The 13,512-nt window shown below is 54.8% G+C and overlaps 1 protein-coding gene across 1 annotated transcript in view; it reads left to right on the top strand.

Moving 5' to 3' along the window:
• Nucleotides 1–5,388: 5,388 nt before the first annotated feature.
• The window catches only part of SH3BP4 (SH3 domain binding protein 4), a 43,009-nt gene continuing 34,885 nt past the window's right edge, over nt 5,389–13,512 (top strand). Inside the window, exon 1 of the mRNA XM_039703610.1 lies at nt 5,389–5,455. The gene's annotated coding sequence lies outside the window, so the exon portion shown is untranslated. The remainder of the gene's footprint in view (nt 5,456–13,512) is intronic.

Here is a 13,512-nt window from a genome sequence, read left to right as displayed (position 1 = left end):
GTAGCACCACTAAATGGCTCTTGCTCCCTATGCCTTTGCCCCAGAGAATTTTTGGATGTGGAGGGAAAATTTGGGAATCAGCAGCCCAAAAGAGGGGGGGAAAGGGATGCTCCAAGCCTAGGAGGGTGTTTAGCTAAAGACAAAAGTATTCTTGGCTGAAAAACAGGACTTTCTGCTCTCTAACTCCCTCCTGCAAGCCCTGGGCCTTTTCCAGGCCCAGAGAAATCTGCTGGAGCCTGACTGTAGAAATCCCACAATCTGGAATCTGTTGGTGCACGGAGGGAGGAGGCTGGAGCCATCTCACTCTCATATCGAGACTCACAAGGATGCACCAACAACTGTATCCCCCTTTGCATGGCCCCTCTGCTAGCCAGGGATATTTATCCATCTGGGAAGGCTTCACAACCAGCAATGATTGCCCTGTTCCCATTATCCCCTAACGATGATGAAACAGCCTCATCCTGGTGCTTGGTTTTAGATAGAGCTGTCATTGAGGCTGGGAAATTTTTTTCTTTTTTTTTTCTTTTTTCTTTTTTTCTTTTTGCAGCTTCCGTGGTTCTGTTGCCAGGAGAATCTCCAGCGGGAACAAAAGCTGTTTTATTTTGTGTGATGGGACTTGGGGAGGAAAGGGAAGAAGGGGAAGGGCAGAGTTAACTTGTGGGTCCTGCTGCTGTGAGCGTGGGAGGTGAGGACAGGGACTCCTTGGCTTCTGAGGGTGAAGGAAAAAGGAACTGGGTGATTTACTGGGGATGGTGGCTTAAAAGGAAGGATTTTGGTTACCAAAAAAATACCAAAAGAGGCTCCAAGGGAGCTGGAGAGGGGCTTTGAACAAAGGCCTGGAAGGACAGGACACAGGGAATGGCTTCCCACTGCCAGAGGGCAGGGTTAGGTGGGATATTGGGAAGAAATCCTTCCCTGGGGTGGTGCTGAGAGCCTGGCACAGGGTGCCCAGAGCAGCTGTGGCTGCCCCTGGATCCCTGAAAGTGTCCAGGTGGAGCTCGGAGCACCCTGGGATAGTGGAAGGTGTCCCTGCCTGTGGCAGGGGTGGAATGGGATGGGCTTTGAGGCTCCTTCCCACCCAAGCCATTCTAGAATTCTAGGATTTTGGTTTTAATAAAGGATTTTCGTTTTAATAAAGGACTTTGCCATGTGGAGTAGCCTTCCAGGAGGAGGGAGGTTGGTGCAAAGCTCTCCAAAACCCATTCCTTCCCACAGGACAGGGTGGGATTTGTACCCTGGCAGGGATGGGGGGTGTGATGGGGGCAGGATCTGTGTGCAGAGATGAGGGCAGTGGCAAAGGACACTGCAGGATTTCCCCTGAGGAGCAGAGAAGGTTCAAAACCTGTCCCTGTAGCTCTTTCACCTCTCCCTTCCACCTCTTTGCTGTCCTTTGTTCATTCCCTCCCTCAGCTGATGTCAGAGATATTAAAAGCCTCTCCGGAAGCTCTGTCCTTTGCTCTGTGCACGTCCTCATCAGGCTTAAAAAACTAATCCCTGTTATTAGCAGGAAGTGGTTGTTACCTGGCCAGGTGTTCCTGTCACCTCACAAACCCCTTCCAGGGGTGACCACAGGTGATGTCAGCCCCCCTTCCCACAGCTTTCCCTCCCCTCTGGCACCAACAGAGCCACAGATTTGTGAATCGTGGAATGGATTGGGTTGGAAAGAGACCTTCAAGCTCATCCCACCCCTGCCATGGGCAGGGACACCTTCCACTGTCCCAGGCTGCTCCAAGCCCCAGTGTTCAGCCTGGCCTTGGCACTGCCAGGGATCCAGGGGCAGCCACAGCTGCTCTGGGCACCCTGTGCCAGGGCCTGCCCACCCTCCTAGGGAAGGATTTCTTCCCAATATCCCATCCATCCCTACCCTCTGGTAAAAGTCGAGGCCAGGCTTTCCAACACCATGTAGGGAATTGCTGCCTTCAGCCATTGCCATGGATGGAATGGGAACAAACCCTCCAGACTCCCAGCTACAGGAGGAAATCAGGTGGATGCCTGTGGAGACAGGTGGAGGAAATCCACCCTGCTTTAATTCCAGCCTGGTGTAACAGTATTCCAGAAAGGAAGCAGAAATAATCCGTGTGGGGAGCCTGGCAGAGGGTTTGTTTGCCAGTTCCAAATGCAGCAAGCCTCGTTTACGAGGCACTTCTGTGGGTAATTGGCTTTAAAGCAGGAATGTTATACCTACAGAACAAATCTTGTTGGAATTTATTGGCTCTATCCAGCTCCTAAACCCCGAGTACCTCTGAGCAAACACCTGGAATCGCTGCTGGTGGCAGCAACCTTCCAGAGCCTCCATCCCTGCCTCAGGATGCAAACAAAGAGCTGCTGCTGCTTCCTGGGAAGGAGTCAATAATTCAGCTTCCACAGGAGAAGAGGGACATCAAACCCTGTTATTGTTTGCAAAATTTTTTTGTTAGGATTTTTTCTCTTGGGAAGCTGAGAAGCTTCAGAGAAAAATGAAAACAATAATTATCTGGTTGGGGTGGGTTTTTTTTTTTGTGTTTTGTTGTTTTGGAATGTGGTTTGGAAATTGTTTATTTAACAGGTAGTTGTTTGGTTTCATGTGAGTTGTTTTTACTTAATGACCAATCACAGCTAGCTGTGTGGGGACTCTAGAAAAGAGAGTCACCGAGTTTTTATTACTATTTTTTGTAATTTTCGGTTTATATTTTTAAAAAATTCTTTAGTATAGTTTAGTATAGCATTCTTTAATAATATATCATAAAATAATAAATTAATCTTCTAAGAACATAGAGAGTATAGTTTAGTATAGCATTCTTTAATAATATATCATAAAAAAATAAATTAACCTTCTAAGAACATAGAGTCAAATTCATTGATTTCCTTCCTTTGATGGGGACCCCAAAAACTACCACAAATAGTAACCCCGAGTGTGTTGCATTAATCACCCCTTGGTGGAGTCACACCACAAACCCCTGCCAGTTATCCCTCTCCTTCCTCATTAACCATCAGGGCTGTAATTAATTCGCAGCAAGGGGAGGGTTGGCCTGGGAAGAGCTCGCCCCGGGGGTTTGCTGCACTAACCAAGAGTTATTAAACATACCTTGGCAGCCTGGCACGTGCTCCCCCAGCTGCAGAAAGCCATCCTGAGCATGATCCAGGCCCAGGGATTCACTGGATTCCCACCAAAGCTGCAGCAGCACAGGAACAACGCTCCAGAGCTGGGGAATCCACGTGGATTTGATGAGGTTCAGGTTTGGGAGCTCTCCCTTCTGGGAGGTTTTGGGAGCTCAGGGCTCGTGGCTGAGCTGCTGCTGTGTCTGGAGAGCATCCCTGCCCCTGCAGGGGTTGGAATGAGATGGGCTCTAAAGCAAACCATGGTTCTGGGATTCCGTGGTCCTCCTGCTGAGGAGGATCCGTGCTGCAGCCCTGCGGAGGGGATTGGTGAGGCTGAGTTTGGGGCTCATCAGACCCAGGTCGGGATGCCCAGCTCCTCTCCACAATTCCCCAGGCAGCATCAGAGCAGAAAGGAGCTGCTCTCCTCCCCAAAAAAGCTGGCTACACTCACACACCTGACCTAGGGAATGTCATCCCGGAGCAGCCCCGTTCCTAAGAACTGTCAGGCCAACAATTCCCACCCAGATTTGTGCCCGAGAAACACCACAGAGGGGAGCGCAGGGAGAAATGAACTTTACCACGGAATTCCTGCAAGATGGAATCCCAGCCCCACAGAAGAGCCTGGCCTCCTCAGGGCATTCTGTCCAGGGCTAATTGCTCCCTGCTGTTGCTGCCTTGCTCTGAGCTGCTCCTGGGCACTGCAAACGTCCCAGAAAACAGAGAGGAGCAGGTGGAATGCTCACCCCTCCATCCCAGGCTCGGCACCAGCAACGTGCCCAAGGCACATCCTGAGCGCTGGGAAAGCTGCTCCCAGGACAAGCAACTGTTGTCACCCACAAATTGCTGATTTTTAAAGGAGTTAAGCACAATTTTGGCACCTGGAGATGTGGTTTTTCCCAGGGGATCATGAGGATGCTGAGTTGGAGCTGCAGATTCTCGTACACCTCCTCGGGCCCATTGGAAAAGACATTTTTGTCCCCAAAGCCACTCAGGGTGCCAGCCCAAGACAGGAATAAATTTGGGCTTTCCAGTATGCAAAAAGATGGGAAATCACGCCAGAGATGGAAAAGAGGAATAAACCAGCAACTCAAATACTGATTTTAATGAGAGTTTTGCAGGAGCAGAAGGACGGGAGCCCCCCAGGCTCGGTGCCAAGGCATGGATGGGGGCAGCGCCCAGCCCAGCTGCATCCCAGGTGCCATCCCAGTGTTTTCCGCCCCCCAGGCTCGGTGCCAAGGCATGGATGGGGGCAGCGCCCAGCCCAGCTGGTGCCATCCCAGTGTTTTCCACTGGCAAAACAGGATGGAAGTGCCCTTTTGCAGGGAGCTCCCCTTGGAGAAACCCCAAAGCTCCCAAAATAACTGCAGAAAAGAGCTCCCAAGGGTGCTTTGAAGTGGTTCTGTGTGGCTCCCTTTGGGGAGCCAGGAAAAAGCTGGGATGAGGCTGGGAAGCCTCAGCTGCCCCCCGGGATGGGGTCTGGCCACACAAGGACTCGCAGCCACCCCACTTTTGTCCCGTCTCCTTCTGCCGGGCTGGGCGCAGGAGGAGCCAGCACCAGGAAGAGGAAATTTAATCATCAGATCCCGATTAAACCCAGGAAAAAACAAGGAGGGGGTGGGAAGAGCAGCGGCTCGAGGAGCCCAGACCCATCTGCTCTCACATTTCTCGCTCAGCTGCTTTTCCAAAGGGTGCTCCAGCCGGAGATGGCCACCGTGGTGCTGTTGGTGGCCACCTTCTCCGGGTGTATCCATGCCTGTCCTGTTGCTCCTGGCAGCCCATTTCCCAACCCCGCATCCCAGCCAGGCAGCACAACCCCAGGGTGGGATGCTCCCTCCGCCTACGGGATTTTTAGGGAGCACAACCCCCCTTTTTCCAGCGTTAGGTGCCGTGAGAAGCTTGGAAGCCGCTCTCTGGCCGTGGTTAACTCAGGAAACCAGAGTTTTGCGTTTTCCCCCGCGTTCCCCATGCCTTTCCCACCCCGCCGGAGCAACAGGGGCGGGATTTCTGCTGTACCAGGATTTGGCAGCCTCGCTTCCTGGGCAAAAACGGCCAAGAAAAGGGAGAGGGGGGCGGTGGTGGGGAATAAACCCTCATCTGTCCAGTGCACAAGGTCTGAGTGTCCCCACCGCGGGTGTCCCCACCGCGGGTGTCCCCACCGCGGGCTGGGCGGGCGCGGCTCGCACTCGCCCCTTGCCCAGGGCCGCTCCCACCCGCTCCCCCATCCCGGTTTTCCCGTCCTTCTCCCCTCCCCACGTGTTCCACACCAGCATCTGCCCCCCTCCAGCACCCCCGGTACCCTCCGCGGGGCCACGCCCCGGCCACGCCCGGGAGCGCAGCGGGGCCGGTCCCGGCCGTGCCGGTGGCGGAGCGGGCGCAGGTGAGAGCTGGGAGCCGGGCGAGCCCGCGGGCTCCCGGGGCCGGGAGCGGCTCCCCGCGGGCTCCCGGGGCCGCCCGGGAAAAGTTTGTGGCGGTGGCGGCGGAGGGTCGGGGCTGAGCTGGCGGCGGAGCGCGGGGAGGCGGCCGGGGGGAGCGGGAGTGCGGGTGATTGTGTGTGTGACACCGTGTTTGTGACACCCTGCGTGTGACACCCTGCGTGTGACACCGTGTGATTGTGTGTGTGACACCGTGTGTGTGACACCCTGCGTGTGACACCCTGCGTGTGACACCCTGCGTGTGCTTGTGACCGTGTGTGAAGTGCCCTCTGTGTGTGTGTGGCTGTGTACAAGTGTCGCGTGTGACACTGCGTGTGTGACACTGTGAGTGTCCTCCGTGGGGCTGGCACTGTGTGTGTGTCCCCCTCTGAGTGTCCTCCGTGGGGCTGGCACTGCGTGTGTGTGTCCTGTTGGTGTCTCAGTGTGTGACTGTGTCCTACCCTGCGTGTGCTTGTGACCGTGTGTGAAGTGCCCTCTGTGTGTGTGTGGCTGTGTACAAGTGTCGCGTGTGACACTGCGTGTGTGACACTGTGAGTGTGTGTGTGTGACACTGTGAGTGTCCTCCGTGGGGCTGGCACTGCGTGTGTGTGTCCTGTTGGTGTCCCAGTGTGTGGCTGTGTCCTCTGTGCGCCACTTTGTGCGTGTGTCCTGGGTGACTGTGTGTGCCACATGTCCCCTGCGTGTGTGACTGTGTGTGACTGTGTCCCTGCACTCTGTGTGACTGTCCCCTGTGTGTGACTGTCCCTGTGTGTGTGACTATGTGTGACTGTGTCCCTGTGTGTCTCTGTGTGTTTGTGACTGTGTCCCTGCGTGTGTGTGACTGTGTGTCTGTCCCTGTGTGTCCCTGTGTGTGTGACTGTGTCCCTGTGTGTTTGTGACTGTGTCCCTGTGTGTGCAGCCTGTCCCCTGTGTGTGGCTGTGTCCCTGTGTCTGTGTGTCCCTGTGTGTGTGACTGTCCCCTGTGTGTGTGTGGCTCTGTGTGACTGTGTCCCTGTATGTCCCTGTGTGTGTGACTGTGTCCCTGTGTGTCCCTGTGTGTGTGACTGTGTCCCTGTGTGTTTGTGACTGTGTCCCTGTGTGTGCAGCCTGTCCCCTGTGTGTGGCTGTGTCCCTGTGTCTGTGTGTCCCTGTGTGTGTGTGACTGTGTCCCTGCACTCTGTGTGACTGTCCCTGTGTGTGCGCAGCGTGTCCCCTGTGTGTGACTGTGTCCCCGTGTGTCCCTGTGTGTGTGACTGTCCCTGTGTGTGCGTGGCTCTGTGTGACTGTCCCCTGTGTGTGCGTGGCCGCGGTTTGTGCTCGCTGTCCCTGCCCCGTGTCCCCGTGTCCCCGGGAGGTGCCGATGGCCACGCTGGCTCCCCGCGTTGTCCCCCTGCCCTGTCCCCGCCGTGTCCCACGGCCAGCGCGGGGCCGGGCTGGCTCCTCTGCCCTGTCCCGGCTGGCATGGGCAGTCCGGGGCTGCTCTGAGCCGCATTCCAGCGGCTGTGCCTGGCGTGCCTTTTCCAGGAGGGCTTTCCCGGCTCGCCGCCCTCTCTGCTCCCGGCTGGCTCCCGGGGGACGCTTCGGGAGCCGGGAATGCTGCGCAGGGCTCGGGGTCCCAGCTGGGGCTGCGGGGAGCGGTGGAGCTGTGCAGGTGTGCGCTGGGCTGCGGCCTCGGGCTCCCGGGAACGCCGATTTTCTGGGATCCCCGGCTGTTCAGGAGTGAGTGCGTGTTACTTAGGCTCGGCATAACTTCGGTACAAAGAGGGACAGTGGTGACCGGGAGGTTGATCTGTGCCCAAATTAAACCATGTTGCCTCAAACCCAGTGGGATGTGGGATCAGGCAGATGCAAATTCCCAGCTCTGGGATGCCCATCACTGCCTGTCCTTGCTGGTTGATGCTCCCTGAGATTTGCAGTGATTAAGTTTTGGCTGTTAATTAATGTATGCATTACAAGTTAATAATGCTGAGCGGAGCAGCAGCTTGGGTAGGAGTTGGAGTGGGGGCTGTGTTGTGTTGCCAGCTCTGTCTGGGTGCTGAGGCTCTGGAATAAGGATCCATCCTGGGTTTCCTCCTGCCTGACTGCACCAGCAGGGTGCTTAAATTTGCCTTAAAGTTAAAAAAAATTCTTAGTCATGAGAATAACGTCCTCCTGGGATGGCTTGTAGCTGTGACAGGGGTCAGTGGTGGGTCTGGCAGTTGGGTTAATGCTTGGGCTTGAGGCTTTCAGAGAGCTTTTCCAACCTAAATAATTCTGGGATCCTCAGAACGTTCGTGTCTCCTCCTAGCTCTTGCTTCTGTGCAGCTGGGTTGGTACCAGACCCTGCAGAGGGGACAGCATCTCTGGTGGCAGCTCTTCTCTCCTCTTCTGCTTTTTCCTTCTTTCCTGCTTTTCTCTGGAGCAGCTTGCCCTGACCAGCTGGGGCTGCCCCATCCCTGGAAGCTTTGGAGCAGCCCTGGTCTGGTGGAAGGTGTCCCTGCCCATGAGGTGAACTTTGGGGTCCCTTCCAACCCAAACCATCCATGATTCCCTGATGATTCCCTCAGCCTTCCAGGGTCTCCATGTTCTTCCCACAGCGAGCTTCACCCCCCCGGTCACTCACAGTAAAAGAATTCCCACTTTTCTCACGACCCCCCTCCCACGGACCCACTGAGCGCATCCCCTCCTGGCTGGGGAATTTTGCAGGCAGAGATGCCAGCTTTCCATGGCTCTATATTTCCAAAATAACCCCGTTCAGGCTGCGGAAGGGAATGTGCTTTTCAAAAATAGCAGCTTCGTTACTTTTAATCAACCAGAGCCGGAGCAGCGTGGAGCGACTGCAGCCGGCGCTCGACATCCTAATTATGTTTGCCTTTTAATGAGGGGAAAACTATTTGCAAAGCTAAAATATTTATTTTAGCCTGGTGGGGTTGCTCACAAGAGCTTGTGTGGATGCTGAGGAGGTGGTTTAGACACTGTGTGTGTTTTGTTGTTGTTTTTTTTTAATGGGAAAAGCATTTAAATGTGGCAAGAGGCTTTTTGTGGCCGGGGCTGTCCGTGCCGAGGGAGACGTGCAGGGGAATTTGCATCCTCCTCAGTCCCCTTGTTTCCAGGGGGGCTGAGACCTGTGACCCCGTGGGTGGATTTCTGCTGGCAGCTGGCACAGGAGTGAATGCAAACAACCTCACCTCGGGTTTGGCACCTGCCTTTTCTTTGCTGCCCAAAATCCCTCCTGAAAGCACCTGCGCTTTGCGGGCTGGCCCGGAGGCTCCGCGGGAGGTGGTGAGGAGGTAGGATGGGTTTTTATGGAATCATGGAATTTTCCTGATCCACAAGGATCGTCCAGTCCAACCCCTGGCCCTGCACAGACCCCCCAACAATCCCACCCTCTGCATCCCTGAGAGTGTTGTCCAAACATTCCCAGAGCTCTGGCAGCCTGGGGCTGTGCCCATTCCTTGGGGAGCCTGGGCAGTGCCCAGCACCCTCTGGGGGAAGAACCTTATCCTAAAATCCAACCCAAACCCCCTCTGACACAGCTCCAGCCGTTTCCTTGGGTGCTGTCCCTGGCCACAGGGAGCAGGGGATGGCAACACCCAGGAAGGTTTTGTAGCCAAATGTTGACTTCCCCAGTGACCAGTGATGAGTCAGCTTTGAAACAAGGGATCAGCCCACTGGGAAATGTATTTCTGCCTATTAACTGGGATATCTTATTAACTTGGATATTAACTGAGATACTAATTGGGATTTCTTAGCAACTGGGATATCTCTGCTCTGGAGCCAGGCTGGGAGAGCTGGGAGTGCTCACCTGGAGAGGAGAAGGCTCCAGGGACACCTCGGAGCCCCTTCCAGGGCCTAAAGGGCTCCAGGAGAGCTGGAGAGGGACTGGGGACAAGGGATGGAGGGACAGGACACAGGGAATGGCTTCCACTGCCACAGGGCAGGGATGGATGGGATATTGGGAAGGAATTCTGCCCTGTGAGACCCTGGCACAGTTTTTAGACAAGCTGTGGCTGCCTCTGGATCCCTGCAAGTGTCCCAGGCCAGGCTGGACGTGGCTTGGAGCAGCCTGGGACAGTGGAAGGTGTCCCTGCTCATGGCAGGGGGTGGAATGGGATGAGCTTTGAGGTCCCTTTCCAACCCAAACCATCCTGGGATTCTCTGGTGGCTGCAGCAGGGTGTTCATGGGGAGCAGGGTGTGTGGTTCCCTGCCCTCTGGACAGTGCCCTGCCAGGATGCAGGAGCCACCTCCACTGCCAGCACCAGCTCAGGATCCATCCAAGCCGCTCCCAGGATTTACAGAGCGAGGTTTAAAAGCACAGAACTCATCCCCCATCGCTTCCCTCGGCAGGAGCTGCTTCCCTGGGCTCCCTCCTGGCCAGCAGTGCCTGCAGTAACCCTGCCCAGGGCTTGGGCACAGGGCTGGCATTGTCTGGGGGCCTCGGCAGCGCCGTGCCAGCCTTGGCTGGGGCCGGGAGCACGTGGCTGTGGCAGCCCTGGCACAGGGAAAATCCCACTGGTGCTCTGGGAGGCAGAGGCTGGAGGGGCAGGAGAAAGCCTGGGCTGCTGCTGCTGAGCCCTGTCCCTGGAGGAGCTGAGGGGTCGGTGTCACCAGCCCGTGGGGACACCAGGGCAGCTTTGCTGGAGATGACGAGGCTGCAGGGTTTGCTGCGTTCAGGATTCACAGCCCCAGCTGGCTCAGTGGCCATAAATAATGTTTGGGGTTTCAGGAAGGGGCAAGAGGGGGAGGCTCCTGCAGGACCTGCAGCTCTGGCACGTGCGTGTCCTGACAAGTCCCTCTGCTTCCCCAACAAGGCTTGCTCCCAGCAGCTCAGATGTGGTTTTTAGTGCTCAAGTGGTGCCCCAGTTCCACTAACACCACAACCATCCACACTGAAGGATAATTTTTGAGGGTTACCTGTGGCATCTCCCCCCTCTTTGTGCTCCTCCTCGCAGCCTGGGGTCCTTAATTTCTCCCGGTGGTCCTTGGAGTGATTTTTGGGTATTTTTGTGAGCTCCTGAAGTGAGGGAGTCTGGATATGGATGTGTGGATGGCTCACAGCAGCAGGGAATGCAGGAATGCACATGGAATCCCTCAGGGGGGTCTGGAGCTCCAGGTGTTTCCCGGGGAGAAGTCAGTTTTTCATGGATCAAAGAGCAGACCATAAAACTTCCAGCTCTTCGTGGTGCCCCTGGATTGGATTTTTGTCCCTCTGCTGGCATTTTGGGTGCGTCCCATGCTTTTGGGAGGAATCATCCAGTGTGCCACAAGCAGAATTTCCTGGCTTCAATCCCATTCTTTGGTGACCAGGCTGTGCCCCTCCACTGGGAACCCCTTGAGCCCATGGGAATTTTCTATTTTTAACCTGCTGGTTCTGTGTGGATTTGTGCAGGGGGTCATTTTCTGTGCTGGGAGCCGTTCCCATTCCCATATCAGTGGGAGAGTCATGCTCTCATTCCCCAGCTCCTGGGGCTAAAAAAGTGTTCCTGATTTTTCCTACCTGAGTGGGTGTTCCTGCTCCACCCAGGAGAGAGGTTGTGTCAGTGCCAGCTGTGGGAAGATGGCACATCCCATCTCCTGTTTGTGGGATCACCACAGAGTCCCAGACTGGTTTGGGATGGAGGGGACCTTAAAGCTCATCCCATTCCACTCCCTTCCAATGGGCAGGGACTTTCCCAATGCCTCCCTAATACCCAATTTCTTTCATTTTGGGAGAATAAATTAATAGCCTCAAACCTCTGTATGTGAAAGCACAGAGGTGGAAGGTGGCCCAGCCACTTATTGTGTAATTGCTCCAGTGTTTCTTCAAAATGAAAGAGAGTTGGTTTAGATGGGATATTAGGAAGGAATTCTTCCCTGCGAGGTGCTGGCACAGTTTTCCCAGAGCAGCTGTGGCTGCCCCTGGATCCATGGAAGTGTCCCAGGCCAGGTTGGGCATCGGGGCTTGGAGGAACTTGGGACAGAGGACGGTGTCCCTGCCATGGCAGGGGTGGAATGGGATGGGCTTTGAGGTCCCTGCCAACCCAAACCATTCTGGGGTTGGGTGATTTTTCATCATCTGGCTGGTTTTGTGTAAATTGGAGGGGTGGTGGTGCACATCTGGTTTGCAGTCCCGTTAAATGGTGGGGAAAGCTTTAATAATTAACAGTAATGATGGTGTGAAAGCCTTTCCTTTTCACTGCTCATTCTCTGGAGTTGCTTCCTCTCCTGCCCCATGGGAGGGTCACCCTGGGGACCATCCCATCATTTTGAGAGAGGAAATCACTGCCACGGAGCCAAACCAGATATTTTCCAGCTGACTCCAGAAAATCTTGAGCCAGCAGAGACTCCTGGCTCTGCTGTGGGATCCTGGGGCTGCCTTGCTCAGCTCATCCCTGCTTCCCTGTCTCCAGGGGTAAATCCAGCTGCTGCCCTTCTCCTGCCTTGCCTGGCCACTCCACCCAGATCAAGGGCTTTGCATCATCCCCAGAAAGTGTTCCAGGTCGTTTTTGGGGGGCAGGGTCGGCCTGGTGTGTGGCCTGGTTTGAACAACGGCTGTTTCCTTAGGAACAGGGAGAAAAAGGCTTTTTTGGAGTTGAACAGTGGGTCAGTACAGAGGAGCAGGGCAGGAGGTGTTTGATGGGCACTGCTGCTGGAAGCTGTGATCCCAAAGGTCTTTTCCACACTAAGTTATGAATCTGGGATAGGTCCAGGAGTGGGTTTGGTTGGACTTCTCAGGGCTGGGTGCAGCATCCATCGTTCTCTTTGGTGTGGTGGGGGAAGGTGCTCAGGTTTTCCACCCAAAAACGCTTCCGCAGGCAAAGTGTGGAGAAAGAGAGCAGGAAAACCCCCCAGGAACTGGAGTGATGGATGCAGTGGTCACAGGGAGAGTTCAGCCCAAAGCCTCCCCAGTCTCACACACCTCTGGGACCGAGCGCGCTTCAGCCCGGGCCGTGTCTGATGTGAAATCCCGAATTCCCGCCTCATTCCCTGCTGCTGCTCCGTCCTCTTGGCTCACATCCGTTCCCAGAGCAGCCAGGGGAGCTCTGCTGGGTCCCTCAGTGCGGAGGCTGCCACGGCTAAAATTAAACAAAGAGAAACTTCCCATTTTTCTGCGAGCGCTCCGGCTTCCGGAAAATGGCAGCGCTGGAGGCAGGCAAACAAAACACGGCGTCCCCGGCCAGAGCAAAAAACCTCCTCACCTCAGAGGCATTTCCTTGCTTTCTTTCCCCCCTCTCCAGCCTCTCTCCCTCCCCATCCTGGCTGCTCCATTGAAAGCCTGCCATCAGATTAGGGCTCCCGGGGTGGGGTTGCTCGGGGAAGCGTTTCCCAGGCGGCAGCCCGCTTGGAAAGCCAGCCTGGGAATGGCTCTGCTCTCTGCCCCAAATCCTGCTCCCCAGGGCTTATTTTGCCATGAACATCCTCAGTGGGGGATTTTGCTCAACCTTTGGTGCACGTTGAGCTGTTGGAATCCTTGAGGATGTTCAGGGAATAATTCCCAATGGGCCTGGGAGCAACTGGTCCTTGCAAAGGATAAAGTTTGGGGGTAGGAATTAAAAAAAAAGAGATGCTTGGGTGCATCCTGAAAAAAAAAGAGATCCTTGAGGATGTTCAGGGAATAATTCCCAATGGGCCTGGGAGCAACTGGTCCTTGCAAAGGATAAAGTTTGGGGGTAGGAATTAAAAAAAAAAGAGATGCTTGGGTGCATCCTGAAAAAAAAAAGAGATCCTTGAGTCCATCCCACAAAAGCAGGACCTGTGTAAGTGTATCCTGCAAAAAAAATAGGAGGAGGAGGTAGGGGTGCATCCCAGGAAAAGGAGGAGGTGGGGAGTGCCTCCTGCACAAAAGGAGGAGGAGATGCATGAATGCATCCCAAAAAAAAGCTGGAGGAGCAGATCTGTGGGTAGGACAAAAAGAGCTGTGCTGGTGCATCCCACAGAAGGAGAAGGGTTTGTGTACTGGAAAAAAGAGGAGCTGTGTGAGTGTGCCCCACAAAAAAAAACAAAACAACAACAACCAAAAAAAAAACAAAAAAAAAAAAAAAAAAAAAAACCAACAAAAAAAAC

The sequence above is a fragment of the Passer montanus genome, unplaced genomic scaffold (genome assembly GCF_014805655.1).
Source record: "Passer montanus isolate IOZ18808 unplaced genomic scaffold, ASM1480565v1 scaffold165, whole genome shotgun sequence".
NCBI lineage: Eukaryota > Metazoa > Chordata > Aves > Passeriformes > Passeridae > Passer > Passer montanus.
The sequence above is the reverse complement of the archived record's forward strand: the minus strand, read 5'-3'. Positions and strand labels throughout refer to the sequence as shown.